Raw genomic sequence first — 27,548 nt, 5'->3', positions numbered from 1 at the left:
CAGCTGTGCGTTATATTGCCACGATCGCATCGCGGGTAGCAGCCAAGCGGGTATTGCCAATACTAAACTGAGACAGTGAGACGCTATGGAGGTGGAGGTGAATGCTAACACAACGATGTAATAAACTGCATATACGGGTGAAGCAGGTGGGTGGCATAAATTCTTATACATGTCTTTCGCCTTGACGTCAGCTCCTCTTTTAATAAGCTCCTCTGCTACGTGATAGTGGAATCCTCTTGCCGCTACAATATGAAGAAGGGTTTCGCCCGTAAACGCATTGCGATTGTTTATCTTTGCGCGATGACGATCTATCAGATATCTATATTCCGAAAATCCACCTGTAATTTAGAAGGTTACGAATGTTAACAGCGTATTTATTCTAGCGGTGCTTTCTAGTAAACTGCTGACTGCGAAATTATGAGAAATGCTGTGATGCCAATCCTCGTCGATAATAGTGATTGCCGTGTAAGTCTACCCTATAAGTCTTATTCTAATATCAAAATATATTCTTACTATGGCCGCAATCAGTTATAAGCCATACCAGCTTTTCAATGTTCAGACTGTCTAGGGTTGCCATTAGGGATGGTGTGAACGTGAGGTTCACGTTCGCGTTCTGTGTGTAAACCTCGGAAATTTAGAGGTTCACGTTCACAAACGAACCTTGATAGGTTCTGCACTGTGAACCTTTTTCATGTATTACAATTTTCGCTTCATTATAACATCTTTGGTTAAAAATTTATTGCATTTCAACTGCGGGCCACTCTATGCATGGCGCTGGCAGCATAAAAATCAACACTAAACGAGCATGCACACAATCACACAGCATCAAGAGTGAAATACACTGCATGTAGGTAGTCAGCGAATGGTGCTTATTCAACCAATCAATGAAATTGATATCGCTGTCTGATGTAAAAAAATCCAGCCGGCATATGGGGTCGATCTTGATTTCATATGTTTATTGTATCATAAAAACCAATTCCGTGCGATTGGGGTGTTGGCTAATGCTATATAACCTGTTTAAGGGGTAATATCGGTAGCACGTACAGGATCCCGTTTTACACTCTGCTCAATATCAACGTAGCAATACTCAGACGCCGAATACAATGTCCGGTCTGACCTTAACCGTTGAGGCGTAAGCTTATATTCCATTGCAAGCCCTCGTTGAAATTGTTGGCAAAGCGACGGAAGATATTGATTTTATGAGATTATAATATCATTTGATTGCCTCAGTTGATACATTTGGCGACGTTTAAAACGTCAATATGTACTTCAGTACTGTGGCATTATGTGGCTCGAGTCGTCGCTAGGTATCGGGTACAACTGTACATTAATATAGGCCATCACTTCACTGAAATGTAGGGTTGGAATTAGCTATATGACGTCACGTGAGGTCATGAGTTTCACGTTCGCGTTCACACAGAACCTTTCAAAAAGGTTCGCGTTCACACGAACCTGAACCTTTTACAGGTTCACACCATCCCTAGTTGCCATATATCCGGATTTTCCCGGACATGTATGGAATTATAGTGTTAAAACTGCGTCCGGGAAGATATGCTAAATTATACCTCAGTCTCAATGTCCAAAATTTTGGAAAATTATATTTTAGTCCTAGTTATTCTAGATTTCCAGCTGCCATTTACTCCCGCATTTTTTGTAGGTAGCGAACATTCTCAGATACCAAAGATGTCGCTTTGAACCCAACTCGTATATCATGTGTCGGAAATTGTATACTATCATTTAACAAGAACAGCAATAGGGTTTGGCTTCCTAGTCCTGGATTTCCTAAAACGTGAGTCGTGAAAGTGCGACAGGACCGCAACTATACAGCACCTCAAACCCTTTAATTGGGGGGTACCAACCTTGAAGGAAGCTCAAAATTATTTTGAGAATTAACATAAACAAAACAGATGTCGGGGCAGATTTATGTTACATGAATTTTTCTTTGCGCATCGCGAGATTAAGTGTCACTAGATCTTAAGATGTGTACATTTTCTTGCAAAAACAATAATAGCCATAATTTATTGAAATAAGTCTAATTGTATTAAAATTATGAGAGAACAGCGTATTCCTAGTATAGTATCGTGTAACGCCGTTTGGATGCTTCAGTCAGAGGCAGCGGTTTGTGACGTGGGGGGTCACGACCCGCGAAGTCGTTTGCTATTTTCCTGGGATCACGAAGGTCCTGAACGTGATCTGATTCCAAAACAAGCAGTAGATAAGTCTAGGCGACCGTGCCGACCTTTTTTAGTCATCAGTAGCGATTTGACATTGCAAAAAAAGTCAAAATTTTGTCAAAATTGTAGTGCTGGGTCAAAAAATTGTTTACAAAATCACATTTTTTTGCAACCTGCATTTCGTTTGTATCGTAGATGTTTGCACTTTCAGTGAGCTTATCATTTGAAATCTCATCTTGTAGCCTACCTACAGGCCTATCGTTATGGACGGCCCATTGTATGCTCAATGTGAATCATAAATGGTCAAATGAAACAAATAGGTTGACATGGTGTTGTGCTCAACGCACCGCAATATCCTAACTGAAAGCAAGACTGCGTGGGTATTGGTTCTTATATCAAGAAGCGCATGATGAAAAATTGTGATGTAGACCAGTGGTTCTCAACCTTTTTCACCTCGCGGACCGGTAAAATTTCAAAAAATGTCTGGCGGATCGGTGAACTTTCAAAGTTGAAATGAAGCCAAAATGTAAAGTATGCAACTGCTTTCTGCAATTATATGGTGCTAGATAGTGACATTCAGAGGGTTTTGATCGTAATTATTTATCTTCATGATGGCATCCAGGTGATTTTATGGTAGTCAGGCTGCTGAGTCGAGGTAAAATTGCCTTGTCCAGATAAACGTGCTACCGCCGAGAGTCGTTTACAATCTTTCGCGCCGAAGGCCGTGGGCTTAACCGACCGCGCCAACTCGAATAATATTCTTCTCTTAGACAATATCGAGAGAATAAGCGTTTGGGAGTCGAACCAAGCACCTTGTCGTTATATCTTGCTCATTGCCCACTGCCACCAGACGCATAGGCTACTCTCTCAACTACGAATACAATGCGTGCCGCAATAAAACACCTTACAGTGACTATACCACCCCAGACCCTACACTTGGGTGGTTGTTTTCACCTGTACTTGTGAGCACACTCATTCTACTCAGTGTGAGCAGAGACTTTATGTAGCTTGATCTCGCCAATAGCGAATTCATGACTGAATCGGTTTTCTCGCTGCCGAATTTTGGCACACCTCACGGAGTCCCATGTTAGCCTTAACTTCATTATGTGTTGGTATGTCGTGGTGCGGTAATGGATGACGCCGGAATGCCTATTTTTATAAATCGTGCATGTTTCTCCGAGAAGAGCACCTAATAAGCAAGACATTTAGTGACAGAAAATCGCGCAAAGCACGAAAAGAAATAGAAAAATGTTGGAAAAAGTTTCAAAAAATACGCTATGATTTATGATCATTTGCAAAATAATTTTGGGCTCTTTTCAAGCTCGGCCCCTCTACAATTGGGTGATTTGGGGGCCCAGTTACGGTCCTGCACAATATGAATGAATCACAAACGAATGATCGCGCAAACTGCGCTTTCTAGCGATGAGTCCGCTCGTATATGTTCTGTAATTGTCGCTCACATGTCGTCTAATGACACGTCTTGAACTTAAAGTCAAATCAAACATGTTTCCAGCCCTAATGTTACCTCACGAATTTCTGAATCATTTCAAAACTTGATGTTGTATTTAATTTAATAATGGACAGGCCTTCAACATTGCATCTTGAAATTATGGTATAAAATTGTAATATACCTGGCCGGCCGGCAGGAATGTCGTCGCGGACCGGCGGTTGAGAACCACTGATGTAGACTACATTTTCAGAATGAAGAAAGACGGTGTGTCGTTAAAATGAAGTTTTTTCGTGCATAAATTTGTAAGGTAAAAAGATGTTTCTGGTCAAACTACTTCATAAAGACAGACAGTTCTAACCAGAAATGAAGATAAGTAGTACAATTCTAACATTACGTGCAAAATCGCCTAATTTACATACATGGGGGCAATATTTTGTCAAAATTAAGTTTTTTAACGTAAAAAATGTCAAAATAAAGTTTTCAAGGTCAAAATTGACTATTTGTCAAGTAACAAAATCGCCCCATTATCAGTTTACCAAATTTTAAGGTGGGCCACACAATATTTTCGAACTGAAAATGTGGTCATGGCCATAAAAGTTTGGGAACCGCATGTCAAAGGGTATAAAACCTGCTCGTGCGAAGCCTGGAGTTCGGCTCATAAATAGTTTTGTCCGTGTGACATGAACGATGAATATGACTTGATGATGCTGTACTCAACATTTTCAAAGTCATCACCTCAATCAACTCTACCGCTAACTCTGGTCACATTGTCGGAGTGTGGATAAAAATTGAATAATACGTAGCAGAACCAATATTATTGACAGAACATGAACTTTAAAAAAAATCGTGCCTTGCGCGATTAGAAACCTTAGCCACCGGATGAATTAAATAGATAAATCTTGCTTTCACGTTATTCGGGCTCGTTTGTGTTTCGGAAAATACTATACATGTTTCACTATGGAGAAATTCAATCACAATACAGCGCTCTATTTCAGAATTCAGATACATATAGATGAGTGGGTCCGGGCTGAAGGTCTTACATGTACGTCGATATTGCAAAATTTAGAATATGTCTGAAACGGTAAGAGCGTATATTCGTTGACGAAAAGTAGTCTGTTGCAGACCAAATAATAATACCAACCATAGCCTACAGATCACGAGAGTTCAGGTCAGAGACTGCCAAATAGCCTGATGTCGCGTGAGACTGCGCAACTGATACATCTCGGCAGTGAGTAATAACTGACTTCGAGTATTCTTAACTGACTGCTATAGTCCAGACACAGTAAATCTCTCGTTGCGTGTATTGTAGATGAAGATCAATCAATCTAGCCCAGTGGTTCTTAACCTTTTCTCCTGCAGCGCCCCCTTTCGAAAATTGCCTGGGTCTGCCACCCAACAACAAAAAATAATAAATTAAGGACGGTAGCAAAAACTAGGGGTCCGATGGGTCTTTTCGGGTTAGGACTTCACTATAGGAAATAGCTTGAATCGCATCCGAGGACCACTCGACTAATTAACGCTATAATAATTGTATATGTGCTATATTCATGATCAAATCAAGGTTGCTAAACCAACTATAGGGTAGGGCTCATACCATCTGTATAATTCCAAAGAAAGAAACCCATTCTATAAAACGTTCATATAAGGTTGCGGTTTACAACACGAAACAGTATATCATTCTTTATGATACGATGGAGAAATATTCTGAAGATTTTATTTTGTGGCTCTCAAATAAAAATTATTTTTAGGTAAGCATTTTGACCGAAAAGCTTCAAAGTATCAGTAATGAACAAAGAGATCTCACTCTTAAAAGTGGTACATTGCCTCTTTCTTCGATTTCGACACGCGGTTCTCAGCTGGATGAAATACCTATAGTTCAAAACCTTTTTTGGAAAATAACTCGACATAGCGTCATGGGAGGATTTAAACGGGGAGCTGACGATCTAGAAGTACGCTCAATTAATTTTATATGAATTATAATAATAAACCACTGCATACATCAAAACACGTTACAAACATCGTCGGCATACATTTCACGCGTAGCGCGATGAAAAATTTCGAGATTTGGCTGATTTTGTCGACTGTTAATTTGCAATGAAAACTCAGGGATATATAGAACTGTTGTTCTACTATATAATCACATATGTCCCTACTTCACGCTCTATTGCGACGCCATTTTTCCTCAGCGCCCCCCATACCACCCCCTGAGCCCAGCGCCCCCATTCCGCCCCCTGAGCGTTTCCGCCCCCTTCAAAATCCAAATCGCCCCTTGGGGGCGCTGGCGACAAGGTTAAGAAACACTGATCCAGCCTATATCATATCGTTAAAATATATGCTGGTAATACTCTAAATGAGAAATTACGTTAATGCCAGTTGGTATCGAGAGCAGCGAGGACGACAAGGTGACGAGTGAGTCGAGCGTGACCGACCATTGATAGCGGACAAAACCACCGCGACATCTGGTGCAGCAGGTCTCAACTTTTTTGACCTCGCGATAACCCTCTGATACTGAAAAATAGTTAGCGCCACCCTAGTACTTCGAGTACCCTGACTAGCGAGTAGCGTAATGGTAGTGATTGGGGCGAAATCGTGGTTCATATTGATGTTATACTGGTAGAACAACTTTGGTCGAGTCTTCCAGCTTCATAATGGCGGAGTTATCCGCATTTTATGGGTGCTCGGGGATTCCTGAATAATGGTCAAGTAGTTAACGGTGCAGCAGAGCGTATGATAAAAAATAAATTCCGACTAAGCCGCTTACACACAACGTGACAGAAAACAGCAAGCCCGTCTCTTACAAGTCATGGAAGATGACCGGCAAATATTTCGAAATTTCGAGAAATCATCTTATTCATCCACCTGAATTTGCTGATTTTTTGTCAAATTAATCCATTTCTTTGCCATGTTGTTTCATTTCGTTATCCAGTTTCCCGTTATGTTGTTACGTTTCATTAAATAATTGGAGGTTTATAATGTCGCTTTGCGAGTGCATGGGAAATTTACAGATAGACTATTTTACATATAGTGAATCGTGCGAAATTATGACCAGTCTTAGGTAGGTTTGAGGATTACTAAGGCAGTGTGCAATATGAAACACATTATAAATCAAACAGAACATTAATAATCCGAACGATGTTTCCACGTATGGACGTCGGAATGTATACACGTCTAGTCACATAGGATTTATACCCGCGATATAGCTCTGAGTTAGGTTCGTGCACCACCTTCGCGGTGTGGATAGTCTGCATAGTACACTCGGTACACACTCTTTTCGCTAATAGTGCAGACTAGATCTATGGTTCTCAACCCTTTTCACCACGCGGACCGGTAAAATTTCAAAAAATATTTGGTAGACCATCAAAAATTGAAATCAACCCAAAATGTCAAGTATGAAACCGTTTGTTGCGCTATGGTGCTTAGGGTTGCCATACGTCCGGAATTTCCCGGACATGTCCGGAATTTCACTGAAAAATCTGCGTCCGGGAGGAATTTCTAAAATATGCCTAAATGTCCGGAATTTTGAAGGCTTGAAGCACGCTCAAAAGCTTTTCGTAAATCAACATAAACAATACTATTTTCAAGCAGATTTATGCTATTCAAAATTGTTCTTCGCGCCGCGCGCGAGTTAATGCAACGTTTAATGATATTAGTATTGGCATCCGGCACCACCCTCACCAAAAATGCAATCAAAATAAATATAAATAACCATCATTTACTGAAATAAGTCTGATTGTAATCGCAATTATGAGCTAACGGTATATTCCTAGAGTTGTTTAAGGCCGATTGGATGCTTCAATCACAGACAGTGCTTCCAAATCTTGGGGTCGTTCGCCTTTATCTGGGGTTCGCGATGATGTTGGATGTAATCAGCTTCCTAGACCTGAGTAAGTTTGAGCAAGCTGATTTTTTTTAGTATCAGCTTATGGGGTTTTGAGCTGGGCCACGGAACATTTTCAAGAGTGAAATGAGATCGCGACCATAAAAGGTTGGAAATCACCGGATTTGCAACCTGCTGGTGCATTTTATAGTAGCCTAATATATGGAAGAATCAATATTATTGACAGAATTCATACATAAACTTTAACAGCCAAATGCATATAGTAAGTGCTAGGGATGGTGTGAACGTGAGGTTCACGTTCGCGTTCTGTGTGTGAACCGCGGAAATTTGGAGGTTCGCGTTCACAACAGAACCTTGGTAGGTTCTGCCCTGTGAACCTTTTTCATATATTACCATTTTTACTTCATTATAAAATCTTTGGTTCACATTTATTGCAATTCAACTGCAAACCACTCTATGCATGGCGCTGGCAGCATAGACAATCAACACTAAACGAGCATGCACCTTGACAATCTCAAAAAATTTTCTTGCCTTGTTACAAAAGTTTGCTCGAAATATCCAGCTTTCCGTTTGTGAATACACTACATGTAGTCAGGGAATGATGCTTATGCAACCAATCAGTGAGAGTGATATCGTTTTCTGATGTAAAAATCTAGCAGACGTACGGGTCAATCATGACTTCACATATGTTTACTGTATCATAATAAGCAAATCCGTGCAATTAGGGTGTTGGCTACAGCTGCATATCTTGTTAATGGGGTAATATCGGTAGAAAGTATAGAAACCCATTCAACACTCTGCTCAATATCCATGTAAAGCAATACTCAGACACCGAAGACATTGTCCGATCTGGCCTAGACCGTTAAGGCGTAAGCTCATATTCCCTGACAAGTCCCCATCGAAATTGTTGGCAAAGAGACGTAAGATATTGATATTATGTGATTATTATATCATTTGATTGCCTCAGTTGATACATTTAGCGACGTTTAAAACGTCAATTTGTAGGCTACTTCAGCATTGTGGCATTATGTGGCACGAGTCATCGCTATGTAGCCTAGGTATCGTGTACATTAATATAGGCTATCACTTCACTGAAATATAGGGTTGAAATTAGCAATATGGCGTCACATGACGTCACGAGGTTCACGTTCGTGTTCACACAGAACCTTTCAGAAAGGTTCGCGTTCACACGAACCTGAACCTTTCAGAGGTTCACACCATCCCTCGTGCCCAACAAGTTACATCGACTACCCTATGATGGGCCCAAGAACAGTGCTTTTTCGGGCGGGATGGGGGGGGGAGAAAAATTGTTGTTTCGGGTCTGATTAAAACACATAAACAGATAGCCGCACCGACCTCACAAGCAGGGCTGTCAAACACAATCCTGATAGGCCAGACACGGCACGCCAGATGATTTCATCCGGCCCGTGGAGGAATCTATTGCAGACCCTAGTAAGTAGCAATCACCGGAACTCACTTTACAGATGGCCCAATGGACCTATGTTCCACTCCATTCCTGTATAATAGTGTATCTGTATACAGTCGATGGGCAATGCTTTGCTAGTTTGACGTCATATTTACGGTCAATGGGTTACATCTCATTTTAAAATCCGCTAATGGGCGCTAAAGAGTGTCCGGAATTTGCTTCACAAAAATATGATAACCCTATGCTAGAGACTGGCGTTCACAGAGCTTTGTTCGCTATTAAGTTTCTTCACGATGATATTCAAATGATTATACTGTCTGCTGAGTCGAGGTAAACTTTTTTCCCAGATAAACGTGCTAGCGTCGAGAGTCGATTACAGTTTTTCGCGCCGGAGGCCGTGAATTAACCAACCACGGCACTAAGCCAACCCGGATAATATTCTTCTGTTCGACATTATCTAGAGAAGAAGCGTTTCGGAGTCAGACCAAGCACCTTGTCATGCTACCTTGCTCGTTTTCCACTACCACCAGACGTACTATGAATGCAATACGCTGCACGAAAATACCTGGCAACAGCGATACGGAGTCATCGAGGAGGGTTGGTTCGATTTGTTTGAAATACGGTCAGATTTGTTTGAAATGAGGTCAGTCTCATGTTTGAAATGAGGATAGTCATGTCAGAAATAAGGATAGTCATGTTTGAAATAAGGATAGTCGCTATATTCACTATAAAGTCAGTTGCAGTACCAGGCACGACTTCCCAGTGGTAACCCAGTCCGAACACATCCCAGACATGATGTCCGAACCCGCCCCAGACACGATGTCCTAGCGTCAACACAGTCCTAACACACCCCAGTCATGATGTCCGAACACGCCCCAGACACGATGTCCGATTGGCAGCACAGGCCGAACACACCCCAGACATGATGTTCAAACACGCGCCAGACACGATGTACGAGTGTCAATACAGGCCTAACACGCCCAAGACACCATGTATGAATGGCAACACAGACCGAACACGCCCCAGACACGATGTCCGAGTGTCAACTCAGATCCGAAAACAACCCAGACACCATGTTTGAATGGCCGAACATGCCCCAGACACGATGTCCGATTGGCAGCACAGGCCGAACACACCCCAGACAAGATGTCCAAACACGCCTAGATACGATGTCCGGGTATCAACACAGACCGAGCACGCCCCAGACACAATGTCCGAGTGTCAACTCAGTCTGAACACAACCCAGATACCATGTTTTAATGGCCAAACACGCCCCAGACACGATGTCCGATTGGCAGCTCAGGCCGAACACACTCCAGACATGATGTCCAAACACGCCTCAGACACGATGTCCGAGTATCAACACAGGCCGAACACGCCCCAGACATGATGTCCGAACTCGCCGTAGACACGATGTCCGAGAGATTTTTTCTAGCTAGCATTCATGAATATTCTTGTTTGCAATAGATTTGATTACATTCCAAAACATACTTCTGCTTTATTGCTTGCGACACGTAAAAATGAGGTAAAATGTGCATTATGGCTGTATTAAGTAAGTTCAAAAATTTGCGACACAAGATAGCGAAGTTATTGGGGCGTGCTCGGCCTGTGTTGATACTCGGACATCGTTTCTGGGGGGTGTTTGGACATCATGCCTGGGGTGTGTTCGGCCTGTGTTGCCATTCGGACATGGTGTCTTGGGCATGTTCGGCCTGTGTTGATACCCGGACATCGTATCTAGGCGTGTTTGGACATCTTGTCTGGGGTGTGTTCGGCCTGTGCTGCCAATCGGACATCGTGTCTGGGGTATGTTCGGCCATTCAAACATGGTGTCTGGGTTGTTTTCGGATCTGAGTTGACACTCGGACATCGTGTCTGGGGCGTGTTCGGTCTGTGTTGCCATTCATACATGGTGTCGTGGGCGTGTTAGGCCTGTATTGACACTCGTACATCGTGTCTGGCGCGTGTTTGAACATCGTGTCTGGGGTGTGTTCGGCCTGTGCTGCCAATCGGACATCGTGTCTGGGGCGTGTTCGGACATCGTGTCTGGGGTATGTTAGGACTGTGTTGACGCTAGGACATCGTGTCTGGGGCGTGTTCGGACATCATGTATGGGATGTGTTCGGACTGGGTTACCGCTGGGAAGTCGTGCCTGGTACTGCAACTGACTTTATAGTGAATATAACGACTATCCTAATTTCAAACATGACTATCCTTATTTCTGACATGACTATCCTCATTTTAAACATTAGACTGACCTCATTTCAAACAAATCTGACCTTAGTTCAAACCAATCGAACCAACCCTGTAGGAGTCATCCGCAAAATGAATGAATCGAAAACGAATGATCGTGCAAAATGCGTGGTTTACCGAGTCAGCTCGTAATTGTCGCTCGCATGTCGTCACCGGAGACGGCATGAACTTCAATTTAAATCAGGGTTGGGCAATTAATATTGTAGACGTACTAAATGACAAGCAAAAAATAGGTTTGCGGTCGGGGTCAAAAGCTCAAATTATATTCCGTGGCTTGTTTCAGTCCTAAATAGAAAATGTGAATTGCATTGCTAACACAAGCTGTTATAGCTAAGTGTATATGTTAAATTTAGGCTATGAGAAAGTGACGGTAAATTTACAAAATAAATGTATTGACTCATTCAGTGACAATATTCAAAACAATGCGAAACACGAAACATTCTTGACTCATTAATATCACATCACATATCCGCACCTCTTTTTCTGTGAACACGTCAAAATGTATTTGGGATATTAAAAAGCTGGTCTTGGTCCCAAGCTGTGTGTAGCGTGGCAATTAGCTATGTCGTTTTGAGAGTTTCGCTGGCAAATGCCCAGGAATCCGCGCCCTCTCGGCATCAGCCAGCCGACGTTTTTTCTCATAGTGCCGATTTAAAATATATCTTCAAACACGACGACCTAGTCACCACAAAAAATGAAAGGTTTCCATCTCACTCGAGTAAACAAATATTTTGTGCTTCACATCTTCTTTAAATGTCTGTCTTCAGCCTACTCATTTCTTTTTTACCGTGCCTGTTCAACGTTTTACGGTGACCGCTACTCACGTGCACTGATTGACTAGTTTTACTAATTATGGGATGGAAACGCATGACATGACAATTTAAATCACATACCGGGTGGCCCTGTTTCGTAATGCAACGATGGCAACAAAAAGTTACTTTTTACTTTAATTGTTACGGTATACTTTGCTATATTGGCAGTATTTTGAATCCAGATTTTACGACCTATACGTATAGGCTGCGTAAGTGCGTGATCACAGTACACAGATAAACAAAACAAGCTGCTGGCTTAAAAGTAAACGCATTTCTGGTTCAGTTTATGTAGCCTTTGGTTTTAGCTCACAAATTAGTAATAAAAGTAGGTTGTCTGAATCAAATCCAACATGCTTCAAGGCCTAATGTTACCTCACGAAGTTCTGAATATGTTTAAATTGAATGTTTTATTTATTTCATCAATTGAAAAGCCTTCAACATTAGGCAGCTTGAAATGAAAGTATAAAATTTTAAAATACCTGGCAGACCGGCACCGGTCCGCGGACTGGTGGTTGAAAATAACTGGGTTAGATAAAATAGCGTCTCTCAAATTATAGGGATTACCCAGGTTTCAGACAATATTCTTCCAGCTCAAGATGCACACGGATGCAAGGGATGAGTTACAGAAAAAAAATTAGCTAGAATACGTTTTAAGGTATTACAAGACATGGCCACTATGCGAGAAATCTTGCCACGAAATTTTCCCAGATTCAATCAAGTTTACCACTTTTAATATGCACAGTCAAATATCAAGCATAAGGGGACTTGACATTGCTGTTTCCAGCCCAATTTCGGTTCAGCCATGGATTGACCTACCGGCAAAAGTTGATACATGCCTTCGAAGTTTGACTTGTAACCATCCAAACTCACCGTACGGACGTGAGTGTCGAGACTACGTAGAAACCAACTACGACTTATATTTAAAAATATATACTGGTGGTTCCACGAAAATATGGTAATCCTGGACTAGCCGTCACTTAAATATATATTTTTCAATACAACATCCATTGTAGCAAAATATTTATTCAACTCGTAGGATTTTCGGGTGCCTCGTTTCAAGAGCTAACGGCACACTAAACCGGTGAACAGAATGAAATGCGAAACAATAAAGGCAAAGCATGAGGTTACATTGAGAATTACATACCATAAAGTCCGTAATGTAACAATGGCAACAATAACAAACTTTGAACTGTACGGTACGGTAAGGTACTATAGTAACAGCGCAATTTGAAAATAAACAATAACAAACACGAATTAGAACATACTAGAGGGAAATTTGTAAGCTATACAGAAAATCTGTTTGTCTATATAAAATATGCTTGGTCAATTGAATAATTAATGGTTGATTCAAACACTTTCAAATGAAACAAGGATCTGCCTCGCGCAAAGACAGTAAACATTTCGTCATTATAGTTTTGAGCGCAAGAAGGGTTCTCACTTGAATGTTGACCGATCGACGAAGCGTATGCTTGATAATCGTCATAAGAGTCCGTTTTTGCAGCTAATTTGCATTGGCGTGTGAACTCCACACGGTCATTTGCGCAAGTTTTTGGGCGAATAAATTTGCGGATGTGTTGCGTTATCCGTTCAAACAATATTTGTGATGTACGTCCTACATACCTACTATCACAGTGGCACTTAAATTCGTAGACGACGGTACATGTAATTAAGGCAGGAAGTGCATCCTATCGAAAGTTTGGTTGTATACACCACATGCGCATTTACACTATAATAAAAACGGTGAACCGCCGATTTGATTAACTTTTCATAACGATTGGACAAGTTACCTAGCCAAGGTAAGCGTAAAAATGCCGGGCATTTTTCTGGTCCATACTGGGGAGTTTGATCCGAGCATTTTAACACCCTTGCGATGAAGCATTTCAATATATGGTCTGGCGAATAGAGACGCAAGGCCCGTTGAACCAGAGTTGAGTTGAGTGTTCGCCGTTTCGAGCAAAAGGAATCCCAACGGATATAATGGCCAGTGAATGTGGACTTTCTATACACAGACGTCAAAAACGTTTGTTCGGTTTGTAAAAACGTTTGTACGAGTCTCCACGTCCTTCGGGCTCGCAACTGCCGCGTATGTATGGTTTACCGAAAACACATAAAAATAACATGCCCTTGCGTCCCATATTGTCTACGTGTTGATCGGCAAACAGAATTTGGGCAAGTGGCTTAACACCGTCATTGAACCAGTTCGATCCTTGTATAGTCACCATTGTCTTCGTGACTCTTTCACGATTATGGACGAATTAAAGCGCGCTAAATTAAATCATCCCAATGTATTTTTTAGCTCATTCGATCTGAAAAGTCTTTTTACCAATATTCCACTGTCGGAAACTTTCGAAATTTGTGCAGACGCGCTTTATGATGACTCGCTTAAACCTCAGAAATTGCGTGAAATATTTCTTTAATTGTTGCGAACTGCTGCAAGTTGCGTTGAATTCAGCTTCAACGACATGATGTTTAGGCAAATCGGTGGTATCGCCTTGGGTTCTGCCCTGGGCCCTAGTTTGGCAGATATATTCGTGGGTTACCATGAAAAGAAATCGTTTGAAAACGTCTCAAAACCTCTCCTGTACTATAGATATGTCTATGACATCTCTGTCGCTTTTAATTTTTACACCTACCTTGGCTAGGTAACGTGTTCAATCGTTTTGAAAAGTTAATCAAATCGGCGGTTCACCGTTGTTATTATAGTGTAAATGCGCATGTGGCGTATACAACCAAACCACTTCTGCTAAGCTTTCGATAGGATGTACTTCCTGCCTTTAATGCATGTAACGTCGTCTACGAATTTAAGTGCCACTGTGATAATGTAGGACGTACACAGAGGTGGTCAGAGGTACTTTTTCGAAGTACTCAAGTAGTTTTCCTCTACTTCTGGTACTTACTCAAGTAGATCTTTTTCTTGCTGCTTTTACTTCTACTTCGTAATATTTTGTGAACTACTTACTTACTTTTCGCTATTTTCAGTTTGTCAAGTAGAAGTAGTTTAATCCCCCCATAAGAAAGATAGCCCAAGGAATTTCGGGGCTGTTTCCACGTAGAACCAACATTTAATTTCCATAAAAGTCATGAAATACCCAGAATTTTCGTTGTGCTTCGCTCACTGTAGATATGGTGTGACAAATATGTTTTAACTAAAGTATCGCTGAATATAATTTAGACACCGGATTGCGAGGTTCCGTTCACACTGCATTGTCGCCTATATCAAATATTTCATCACAGTAAGTATGCCTGCCCATAACGTTTGAAACTACCGTTTCGCAATCTAGCAATTATATATTATACCTATAGCAGCCCATGACGTGGCCTAATTTGGAAAAGTGGACTTTCACTTTTTTAACGTTAAACCTGTTTTTAGCTGACCACCGTTGAAACTTTTTGGACAAAAGACATGATATATATCTTCCGCTTTTTGGAAGTAGTATTCAGTTTTTTGTCTGGAGAACATAGATATTGAAGTATGAAAGCAAGTGTAGTAAGGTCCTATATTTTCCGAAAATAAAGCTATACACTATACGGCATTTTTACGATCTGCCATATTTTTAATTACCGTATACTAATCGCGCAAAGTGTTAAAGTCGTATCCGACACAACTTCTCCGTATTGCTCTTTGACTGAACTAGGGGCCTTATAATTTATTCGCTCAAAAACTTGCGCAAATAACCGTACGGAATTCGCACGCCAATGCAAATTAGATGCAAAAACTGACTCTTATGACGATTATCAAGCGTGCGCTTCGTCGATCAGTCAACATTTAAGTGAGAACCCTTGCGCTGAAAACTCCAATGACGAAATGTTTACTGTCATTGCGAGAGGCAGATTGTTGTTTCATTAAGTGTTTGAATCAACCAATATCCAATTGACCAAGCCTATTTTATGTAGACAAAAACATTTTCTGCAGAACTTACAAATTTTCCACTAGGGTGTTCTAATTCGAGTTTGTTATTGTTTATTTTCAAATTGCGCTGTTACTATAGTATCGTACAGTTCAAAGTTTGTCATCGTTGCCATTGTTACATGGGGGACTTCATGGTATGTAATTCTCATTGTTACGTCTACGTTGCCTTTTTGTTTCTGCTTTTCATTCTGTTTAAATCCCTTTAGTGTGCCGTTAACTCTTGAAAAGAGGCACCCGAAAAGCCTTCGAGTTGAATGCCTTCGAGTTGAATAAATATTTTACTACAATGGATGTTATATTGAAAGCTATCTTCAAGTTCTGTACCACGAAACAGCAGTTTAAATATATTTTCAGGTCAGTACAAAACAAGCCATTGATACTGAGTCAATTTCAAAAAAGCATATTAGTTACATACATGTGCCTTGTTCTTCTGAATATGTTGGTTTAGCATCATAAATTCTTTGGTGAGCTCCCCGTCGAGTAAAACTTGTTGAGATGTACCTAAAAAGTGGATTTTTTTTGTGGTATTCATGGTGTTTGTCGACCACTATGGTCATTTACACCAGGCCGATTTTCTTCTTATTTTCCGTAACTGCCGACTTATAGCACGGCCCACCTCTAGGCTTTTGTAAGACACCGCTGACGCGGATGAGGTGGCGAGGAGGAGCCTAGGTAAACCTCCAACACTTGGGTATCGGAATTCGAAAGTCGACCTCGGTCGGACTCGGACCCGCACTCATTGGTGTTGCAGCCGCGGATCAGACCACTGCGCTATCTCACCACAAAAGTGGATGGTATTGACAACATTAGTAGCACATTGCCAACGGAATATCCATATCCCGTCCCTCCAGCTGTGCAGGTAGCCAGTATGCCCTTAATAAACTCTTAACGAGACATTCATGCGTGAATCAGAGTTGTAATAATTTATTGATTTCGCTGTCGATTTCCTTACAATTACAACGTACGCATTCGACTGGTTCAGATCATAAACATTGCAGCCTGTGTATATCATTACCTTCCCGCATACATGTTTTTACGCGACACCATCGACACAAAGTGTCATAATTTCGGAATACTAGTGAATCGTAACATCGTTAAGAAATCCTCACCTGTGGTGCTCGGCGTTTTTCGCAATTTGGACTTTCTATGCATGGTTGGATCACCATCCGTTTCTGCGGCAATAAATAGTATACATATAAATATATATTTGAACACACACATTACCTGTGTATATAAGCAAGATGACTCGGAAGTGATGCTCTGATGCAGTAATTATATCAATGAGCGGGACAAAAAATATACTCGAAGTATAATGGATTCGGTGATTTCCTATCCTTGATTTTACGAATATCGTATTCAAATCCTATTCCGGAAATCAACTACACCGATTCACCGAATCCCCAACCTCTATCCTGCAATTACCTGCTATTGCAAATCTGAGGGAGACCACAGCACCCACGATGTTTCGCGCGCCCGTCATATGAGCCGATATCCTTCCGATTCGATTTCATAGAGACTCTTACTGTTTGTAGGTTCTGCACCGTGAACCTTTTTCATATATTATAATTTTCACTTCATTATCTATGTAGGAATAGTAAGACGGCCAATACATTGTCCAGTCTGGCCTAGACCGTTACGGCGTAAGCTTTTATTTCCTTGCAAGTCCTCGTCGAAATTGTTGGCAAAGCGACGGAAGATATTGATTTTATGGGATTATTATATCATTTGATTGCCCCAGTTGATACATTTGACGACGTTTAAAACATCAATATGTGCTTCAGCATTGTAGCATTATGTGGCCTAAGTCGTCGCTATAGGTATCGTGTAAGTCACGGGCGGGCAACTTCTCCAGTCGGCGGGCCGGATGTGGGAAAATTAAATACTTGGCGGGCCGGATAGCTGAATCGACACATTATTCACCCATTTATCCACATTCCACATATACAAGAAATAAATCGGACGTAATGAATGTCTTGTAACGACAGCTATGTCATTTCAAAGCCATTTCTCGCCGATAATGACGAAAACAATGTGGATTTCAGAACACCCTTGTCAAACAGGCGCCGCCATGTCTGCTTCTCTCTGATCAATCAACACATGTTGCAATCCTTAATTAAGATTTAAAGGCGTTCGATAAGCCCACGGTACCCCAAATTTACCAAGATATCAATTCATTAGGGTTGAGTACATCATAAATGCCGGTAATGCAAGTCTTCTCGCTTCTACTTACTTACGCGTAAGCTCCACTCTCGCACGCTGCGCACACACGCAAATAAAAAGACACAGTCTCTAAAATTTGACGTAGTAAGCAAGTACTGGGGAATCTCGGCCAACTATAGGGCCGCGGGGGTTCTATACCAATACCGAAAAAATCATTACCAAGAACGGACATCACCGATAATGCGTGCGAGAGTGGAGCTTACGCGTAAGTTTGTAGAAGCGAGAAAACTTGCTTTATCGGGATTTACGATGTACTCAACCATAATGAATGGATAAATTAGTGAATTTGGAGTACCGTGCTTATCGAACGCCTTGAATCTGACTTACTGAGAAGGCGTTGTCGAGAAATTATTTCTGAGAATCGACACCGAATGTGGCAAAGCCGTCATGCACATGCACACGACCTGCATATATGCATAACATGCCTGCATAGCATACATTGCATTCTCGGTTATGTCCATTCTCGGTGGTGTCTATTCTCGGTAACGGATTTCTCGGTATTGTCCATTCTAGGTGGTGTCGATTCTCGGTAATGGATTTCTCGGTAACATTTTCTCGGTATTGACCGGACACCGGCCGGCGGGTCATATTATTAGCTAAGACGGGAAACTGTCCGTGGGCCGGACAAAATCCTTTCGTGGGCCGTATGTTGCCCGCCCCTGGTGTAAGTACATTTATATATCACTTCACGTGACGTCATAAGGTTCACGTTCGCGTTCACACAGAACCTTTAAAAAGGTTCGCGCTTACACGAACCTGAACCTTTCAGAGGTTCACACCATCCCTATATCTATTATTAGCTCTTGTGTTTTCGCGTTTATGGATGCCATTATCGTGAGTATGATTACATTCTCTTATTTCAACTATAACCTGTCAAATTTTGAGAAAAAGGTATTTACGAACAGCTCTTATATGCATATGTTCAATTGTTCATGCCGTTAGTGAACATTTTACTGTTCTGGCTACATTATTAGCGCCCAAAATAACCTTGCTCCGTTGAAGATGCTAAAGACAGTTATAGTTTGTTTCTATGTATAGCTCTTGGAATGATAAGTTTCATGCTCTAAGTTCGCGAAGTCTTGATTTTGCGTTTTATAAAAAAAAAATTGAACGTCCTGTATTATCGAAATCGAGTCTTGCTGCTACAGAAAGGTTGACAATTTCTCTTGAGCTACTAATCCGAATTCGAATCTTGTTTCTGAAAAATCGCATCGACCTCAAACTTAAAATCAATTTAAATTCCAATGTCCAATCATTCTCATAAATCGGGGCTTGAAGATCACTATATAAGAAAGTCTTCTATTTATATTGAGTATTCTCCCTGCTTGACTCAGAAAAAAAAGAAATGGGATTTTACTTTGAACAGTATGCATAGAATATATAGAACAGTATCTCCTTCCTTTCAATCACCAAAGATATATGTAGAGAACTAATATAACCACAGCTATCCGAGGTGAGCCTAGTGCTATCACTTTTTTTCCAGAGCCAAGCATCGCATTACTATAAAATATACATTATGTATATCTCCCGAAAAAAGGTTGAGAGCTTAAAAAAAATATTTATTTCAAATAGATCTTGTAGTAGGATACCCATTACCCATGCGTGCCGTGTCATATCGTGGCTGCGAACTGTTCCGTCGGTGATGCATAATAGTTCTTCGTTGCAAGTTGACGAATGCGTCATCTGAGTCTAAAACACAAACACAGTACACAGAGGTGGTAATGTCTTGACAGCTGGGTCAACTGTGGCCCGCGAAAACCAGGTTTGAAAATTAATGTAGGTAACAAACGGCCTCGGAATATCCAGCTTCGGAATCGCAGCTTGGGCACATAGATATAAGAGTCACATTACCCGTCCTCAACGCACAATCGATTGTTTCGACTAATGCAAATCCAACATCTAAAATAAAAAATTAAAATAAAAAAAAACATTTTGTAAGATGTGCTGTTTGTAGACAAACAAAAAACACTTTGGTTACTCTTCCTCACGGACAGTGCAGGTGATATATTGTTTCGGACAAAGTTGAAACGGTAATTATTCAGTTCTAGGGCCTTGTCGTTTTTATGTAATCTCCTGATTATCCTTCAGTGTGCAATGTACATACTCCACCTCTACTTCTCATTGCATCCAAATTTTTCTGGTGCCTGGAATTGATGAAGATATTGAATATAAACGACTGAAAATCTGATCGCCCACACGGTCTCGCCTCACACCGATGGCCACCCGATTCCCTCGCAAAAATATTTTACTGAAATTATCTGAGTGAAAAGTGTCCCGCCCCGGCCAGATTCGTCTTGTATTCAGAAATTGCGCCCGAATTAGTGCTGCTGCATTGTGCCGCAACGTGCATAATCAGAACACGGGCGGAGGTTGTATATATTGAAAACTACAGCTTCATCAGTTTCGTAATCTTTCACCGTGTTTAGGTTGCCTCTCCAATAATATCCCGTATAACGAAATAACGCTACAAATTGTTTTGGGGCTGGGTTGAGCTCCCTTCTTCTCTTCCATATATGTGTGGTGCAGTGGCGGCTCGTCCTATAGGGCAACTGGGGCATTGCCCCACCTAAAATTCTGTTCAATAACAATTCTTCACCATTTATAGACGCACACCTATCTATATAAACCGAAATCACAGCGAAAATCGTATACTTCTTGTCCTTTCGCTTGTAAATGCCCATATATAGCGAAGTCTCTGCGAAAATCGAATTCTCTTCTGTGTTTTCGCTTTGCGAATGCCTAGCCGGGGCTTGCGCCGGTAGCGCTCATAACAAGCTTTCACTGTCTATTCTCTCAAAGCCGCGCACAATAAAGAAACGGTGATTTACTCTCTCCTATTCATAAAATTACCGAGCAACCGGGGCACGATAGCTCTGTGCCCTTAAGGCAGGGGCGGGCAACTTCTCCAGTCGGCGGGCCGGATATAGGAAAATTAAATACTTGGCGGGCCGGATTGCTGAATCGATACATTATTCGCCCATTTATCCACATATTCAAGGAATATATCGTATTTAATGAATGTATTTTAACGACAGCAATGTAACTTCAAAGCCATTTCTCGCCAATGATGACGAAGACAATGTGGATTTGAGAACAGCATTGTCATACAGGCACCATTATGTTTGTTTCTCTCTGCAGAAACAAATGATCGATCACCACGGTGCAATCCCTAATTAAGATTTCAAGGCGTTCGATAAGCCCCGTACCACAAATTCACCAATATATCTCTTCATTAGGGTTTAGTACAGGTAAGACCAACCTTTTTACCATTCACGGCCGCATTTCGACTACTCATGTAGCCTACGGCCGCATTCCAGGGCATAGTCGTAATGAACTATCTGGACGCCAAATACACATGCTATAGTGTCCATGTCCTTTTCCGGTGAACTCCGGACTCATCCATTTAATCACATAGTCTTACTATACGCACCGACTTCGCGAGTGGTCACTGGTGACTGGTCAGTGGTCATGGTTATGTTATGGGCCGTACATAATCGCGCGAGGCGCGAAAATATTTTCTGATTCACCTATGAATTTCGTCACAAATAATAGTATTTTTAATATTATTTCTCATCCGATGTCATCCCTGTCAAGCGCGATAGTTAATTCGTTTTCGATGGCGGCTAACAGCTGATCACTTGATCAGCCTATTCCTCAGTAAGTTTTACGCAAAATTCGGTGTTGGTCTGTTCGCATTAATTTTGACAGTGTACCATACCGAAAAGGGCCATGAGGCCACTTCTCGATAATGTCATGTAACAGTGTACCAAGTTTAAGGCTTTCATCCACGTATTTATTCGGTAATATATTTTCCAAAGGCGATTTCGCAGCAGACTTATAAGACAGTAATAAAAACGTATGTGTCGTGTTACAGTCTCCAGTTTCAAAGCCAAAATCTCTTATGCTGTACCGACTACCGAGACCAAATTTCCGAGGCTGCTATTCTTAGTTCTTTAGAATGATGTTTTGGATTCAATAGGACAGGCCCAATCTATAAGATAACAATTGCGTATCTGTCCGAATTCGTTGACCTTTCCAATTAGGCTTACGCTATCTCTCGAGTTATAGTCATTTCCATTTCTGCAGATAATTAGTCAGGTCTAATGCGAACATGAACCGTGTTGAATCTTTGTTCCGTACGCCGTTTACGCAGTTACCACACTTCAAGTCACAGCTCACCAGCAGACCTCTCGTGGCACATACGTTAAAATCACTGTTGCCGGGAAATTCATGTTACCGTACCATCATTAAGTTACTTGTTTACGTTGGAAAACGCCATTGTGACGTCATCTTGATAAAAGTCGCTTGCAGCCCTTGCCCCACCACCCGATATTGTCACGAGCCGCCACTGGTGTGGTGTCACGCTAAATTGCTCGATTCTCTCAGCTATGATCCCACAAAGGTAAATCGGAAGGATGCCATGTCGGGTGAGGCGAATGCGCCAAGACGTGTTTCGACATTGATTCGATTCGATTGTGATTGTCATATTTGTTTCCGTTTGCATCGGCGTCGGGATGATTGCCTTGATTTGAGTCACTGCCCTGAAATGACTTGACGTATTACCATACGTATTCCTTTTTGAAGAAATCGAAAATGTCCTTCAAAGACGCCCAAATGTCCTCCTTTTTGGCAAATGGTCCTCCTTTATAGCCAGGGTTGCCATACCATCCTTATTTCTAAGATTTGTCCTTCTTTTCGACTCGCGTCCTTATTTTGTCTTATTTTCAACAACTACAGAACTTCGATCGTTTTCGCCTGGTATCCGTGTTGCATAATATTCTTAAATTATGCTTTTGCATCGTGATTTTATGACACCACAGGTGAAAGGAACTCCCGTGGCGTACATACCACAGGATTTGACTTCTAAGTGGTGAGATAGCTATGGCGGGAGTGCGTGGTGTAGCAGTTTTGGCAGTGCCAAGTTATCGCAGCGGACGTCATTTTAGCAGTAAACAGCCGTTCCAGGTTTCTGCTGTTAAGTCTTCAGCAGAATAAGCTGTGGCGAAGGCAGCATTTTATGCGTAGTGAAAAAGAGAGCAGTGCAGTCGACAGTTGGGTTAAAAAGTAGTAAAGCTATAAATCATGGATAAAAATTTACCTAAAATATATTACACATATAGTTTTAGTAACTAATAAGGCCAAATATGAATATTAAAATGAGCAGGTGTAAAAACCTTATTCGTGACGATTAGGAAAGAGAATTCGAAGTTATCAAACGAAGCTTGAAGGGTGACTGTTTGGCTCATTGCAATACCTATAATTGTGACTTTTCCTGGAAGCCATAGGAAATACTGCTGTTTCAACTAACACAGAGCATGTACAAAAACGATTTTATAATGCTAATCTAATTTTTCGACTGTCCTTATTTTTGGGTCCTTGTCGATGGCAACCCTGTTTATATATAGCTTTGGGGGCCAGTATATTGTACACGGACAACTAAAAGATGGCATAAATGACGAGAAGTCTGGATTACGACGGCAGTGATGGCAAGTCTGACGAAGAAAGGAAGGTCAACGCCAAACGACATGGGAGCATGGAAGCGGGTCTTTTGGAAGTTGAGTTGAAATAATTGAGCTTTTGTTTTAGTCAACCCAATAATATTCCAGTACTCCTTCTCTCGCCTGCTATCATTTCTTTTATAACTTGTAACAAGTGTCTTCTTTTTCGGATTTCATAATAGGGAAACCAATCTTGACTATGACTCAACGTATTAGAAATATGATGTGACTCATTACTCGTTACTCATTACTCATTACTTTTGAGTCAATTTTCAGGTCATTGAATATTCTACTTCACAAAGTGTTCTAAATCTCTCAGTCACATTACGTAGTGAACAGGTCACCAATGCAATTCCTTTGTTTTCCTGAATTCCAAATATTGGAAGATATATGTCCATTAAACGCAGCCAAAATGACGTGTAAAATTATGTGTTAGACGCCCCTGCTGTACAATACGCGAAAAATACCTCTCACCCCAGCAGGTTCTCATATCCGCTATTATGAGTGCTTTTTAAGTGGCAACATAGTTCTAGATGTCTATAGAGATCAACATAAAATCCACACTAAAGTTGCTCAGTCGTAACTCCTTTACGATAGTAACCCTACTTCGGCTCGGTTCGGTTTACTAGTAATTTTTATCAGTTCAAAACACCACAAAATTGCGAAACAATGAAAAGATAGGAAGGTGTCGAAACGACTTGAAGTAGTCTTTGAAATCAGACACCCACCTTGGCCTAGGACCAAGGCGATGTAAAGAAGAGGCATGCACACTGAATGAAAAGTAAAAGAAGTTAATATAAAAAGCAAGCGACCAAATGAAGTGGCATGTCACGGAAGGCCAGGTTGAAAGGTTAGGTCGTGGTCCGGTAATCTTCACGGCGGACTAGTGTTCATTTAGTAAAATTTATTGTATTTCGACGTGAATGTTAACATTCTCGTCGTCTGTCTGATAGCCGGCGAGATACTGTTCCACACGTCAGGTCCGGCATATTTGATAGAGCGATGATCTTGTAGGTCGGTCATTTGATAATTGGACGACGTGGACGGGGTATTTGACATTTTTCGCGTTGGAAATGGGCTGACCAGCGGTTTTAACGGTGAGTTCTTTTTTTAATTTACGGTAAGCAATTGGGATTTCGAGGCGTTTAGGCAAAGGTTGTTTTGGGCGGTCCACACATGCTCATGCACTTTGAGCATTTGGCCACTAGTGAGGGCATCCAACTTACCCGTCGAAGATGCGGAAGAGATGAGATGATTATCATCAGCGAAAAGTGTGGTAATAAATGAGGAGGTTTCAAAATGTCGTTGACATATAAAGTGAAGATGACTGAGTCAAGTACGCCACCGTAGGTGACCAGATGAGGAGAGGAGTGATGTAGGATTTGTGGAATTGCCGGATATATTGGCTATAAGGCTACTTACCAGGATCACCAGGGTGAACAGACATCTCAGCAACTTTCCGTGGATTTTCGAAAACGATTCAAGGACGTCACTCGATAAAATCATCAATTTGCCGCGTCTATTCAATTTAATTAGCTTGAGGTTATTCGAGGTGGTGAGATTGAGTACGCGACTACTATGATTAATAGTAGTAAAGTCATCTGAGCTGTCGACTAATTTATTACTGAGTTGAATACTATGCACTCATGACGTTACCCACAGGGACGGTATACCCGGCCGACGGCCGTAAACCAAACCTGACTGTGGTTGATCGTGGGACAATGACCTTGACGACGTTGTGGCAACGACTGACGCTTCATTTACCTACGTATCTGTTGCGGTATAGACTGTATTGAAACAAACTGGAACCGATAATTAGTCTGTTCACACTTTTTATACTTGTCGAAATGTAACTGCACTTATGTCGAGTAGAACTATACTGTGCAGTGTGCAATGCCGAATATTACAGAGCCCTGGTGACAATGAACCGTGTAAAATCCACAGAAACGCCTCATCTCTTTGCATCATTTGCCTTGCTCTCAACTTGATTTGGATGTTGTATAGGCCACAAGCATATGGAGAATATGTAATATTTCCTTCATTGGAACACAGAATGTATCCTGCTTAACACTCGCTCTACTGAACTAATCACGAAGATCGTATAATTCCGATGCTCGAAAGAATTGCAAAACTCGGCTATCATTGCTCGACTCGAATATACTCCAATATTTACCCAGACTCGACGTTAAATTACGCCGCTGTTATAATAAGGTTGGTAACTATAGTAATGCACTGCTATTATACGAATTCAAATGGCCTGTCATTGTTTTGTATTCTATTATATTCTTTAATGGAAATATCTTTTCATTGTATGTCATTGTCGCGGTGGTTTTCTTTTTCATTATGACTCATCCTTCGCCACCTTGAGTACTTCGCAGTGCACATGGCATGGCTATAGATTACTAACCTATAGTAATCTAAAGTATGGCGCGAGTGCAGCACTATGTTGAGTGACGCGGTGGCGATCGCCTGTTTTGTTTTTGTTGTTATTGTTGTAGTTCTGGTTGGTTTCTCGTTTATGTTATTATCTTATCAGGATAACGAGTGATTTTTCAACGTCATCAAATAATAGATTCATCCACTTGGTGTTTATTTTATGGCGTCAGTTGAGAACCAGTACAAAGTCAGCTTACTACAATCATCGTCTCTACTTCGAGACGATAAGCGGTTAAAAAAATCGAGTGTTACCTACTACGGATACTCCTTCAACAGTCAAATGCTTCGATATGCAATGGATTAGGATTAGGATTGGATTTACAGATTTTCGGGGAGATTGATGTCCTGCGGCGAATGGCAACAAAGTTTCTCGTCCTACCACGATTTTACAAAGTTTGCGAAGGTATTATTACATCATGTACTTTGGCACTCATTGAGCGTTTCCTTTCTTTCTACAGAATTATATATGCTTAAGTTGTAGGTAGACCATAGCTTTGCATGGACAATTCCAAGTTTGAAACGCGTCCACGGCATCCAAATATCATGTGATCGACCGAAAAGAGCATCGCTCTATCAAATATGCCGGACCTGACGCATGGAACAGTATACCGCCGGGCCATCCGATAGTCGACGAGCATGTCCTGTGTCCACATTCAAGTCGAAATACAAGCAATTTACTAAATAAATACTAGTCCGTCTTCAAGATTACCGGACCACGACCTGACCTATCGATCTCGCCTTCCGTGACATGCCACCCCATTCTGTCGCGCGCTTTTTTCTACATATATCTTCTCTTACTTTTCAGTGTGCATGCCTCCTCTTTACATCGCCTAGGCCAAGGTGGCTGTCTGATTCCCAAGACTACTCCAAGTCCTTTCGACACCTTCCTGTCTTTTCATTGTATCGCAAGTTTGTGGGGTATTGAACTGATAAAAATTGCAAATAAACCGATTGCAACACCATTGCAACCGAATCGAACAAGCCATGAATACGCAGTATTTCAAACATTTTCCAAATTTTGAACAACCCTACTGGTCATATACATAGGCCTACAATATGAGAGTTGTAGTGCTATGCAGAATGATAAGTCGACTGAAATCCGATTATCAAGGAGTAATATTCGTGGATTTTTCGCTCAACGAAATTCACCTGTATAATGTACAATATCCTCGACTAAGTGTTGGAATACTGGCACTGCGACTCGTCACCACTTTTGAGTTTGATATTCTTTGAGAAATCTCTGTGAATTTGGGAAACTAACGTCGCTGAGAAAGCAACGCTATAGAGTACCGAATCGATATTCAGGCTACTCGAAATTAAGCCGATAAGTAAAATAGCTAGGGAAAATATGACTCTTTTATTGATACGACATGGCTCTCTGATGTTGTCTCAATTTGCACTTCATCATCAATATTGCTGCAACTCTGAAAATTTTCATAACGGCCAAATTCACAATTCTTGTGGTAGCTGAGACAAGTCTATGTGATGTCAAAACAGTGGAGAATCCAGGGTTTTAGGGTCTTGAAACCAG

The 27,548-nt window shown here is 41.3% G+C and overlaps 1 protein-coding gene and 1 long non-coding RNA gene across 2 annotated transcripts in view; both read right to left on the bottom strand.

The window, feature by feature from the left end:
• The window catches only part of LOC145452301 (uncharacterized), a 33,802-nt gene extending 33,491 nt beyond the window's left edge, over nucleotides 1-311 (bottom strand). The window contains exon 1 of the mRNA XM_080330512.1: nucleotides 170-311. The gene's annotated coding sequence lies outside the window, so the exon portion shown is untranslated. The remainder of the gene's footprint in view (nucleotides 1-169) is intronic.
• LOC145452303 (uncharacterized) lies at nucleotides 202-25,841 on the bottom strand. The gene is made up of 5 exons (XR_013919288.1): nucleotides 25,004-25,841; nucleotides 19,680-19,772; nucleotides 16,973-17,035; nucleotides 16,279-16,364; nucleotides 202-338 (listed from the first exon to the last, which is right to left on the bottom strand). It is a non-coding gene; the product is annotated as an uncharacterized LOC145452303 (long non-coding RNA).
• Between the last annotated feature and the right edge of the window lie 1,707 nt (nucleotides 25,842-27,548).

Source organism: Botryllus schlosseri, chromosome 12, assembly GCF_051294905.1.
Source record: "Botryllus schlosseri isolate E-star chromosome 12, Bs_hap1, whole genome shotgun sequence".
Lineage (NCBI taxonomy): Eukaryota > Metazoa > Chordata > Ascidiacea > Stolidobranchia > Styelidae > Botryllus > Botryllus schlosseri.
This window is presented reverse-complemented; position numbering and strand designations above follow the sequence as displayed.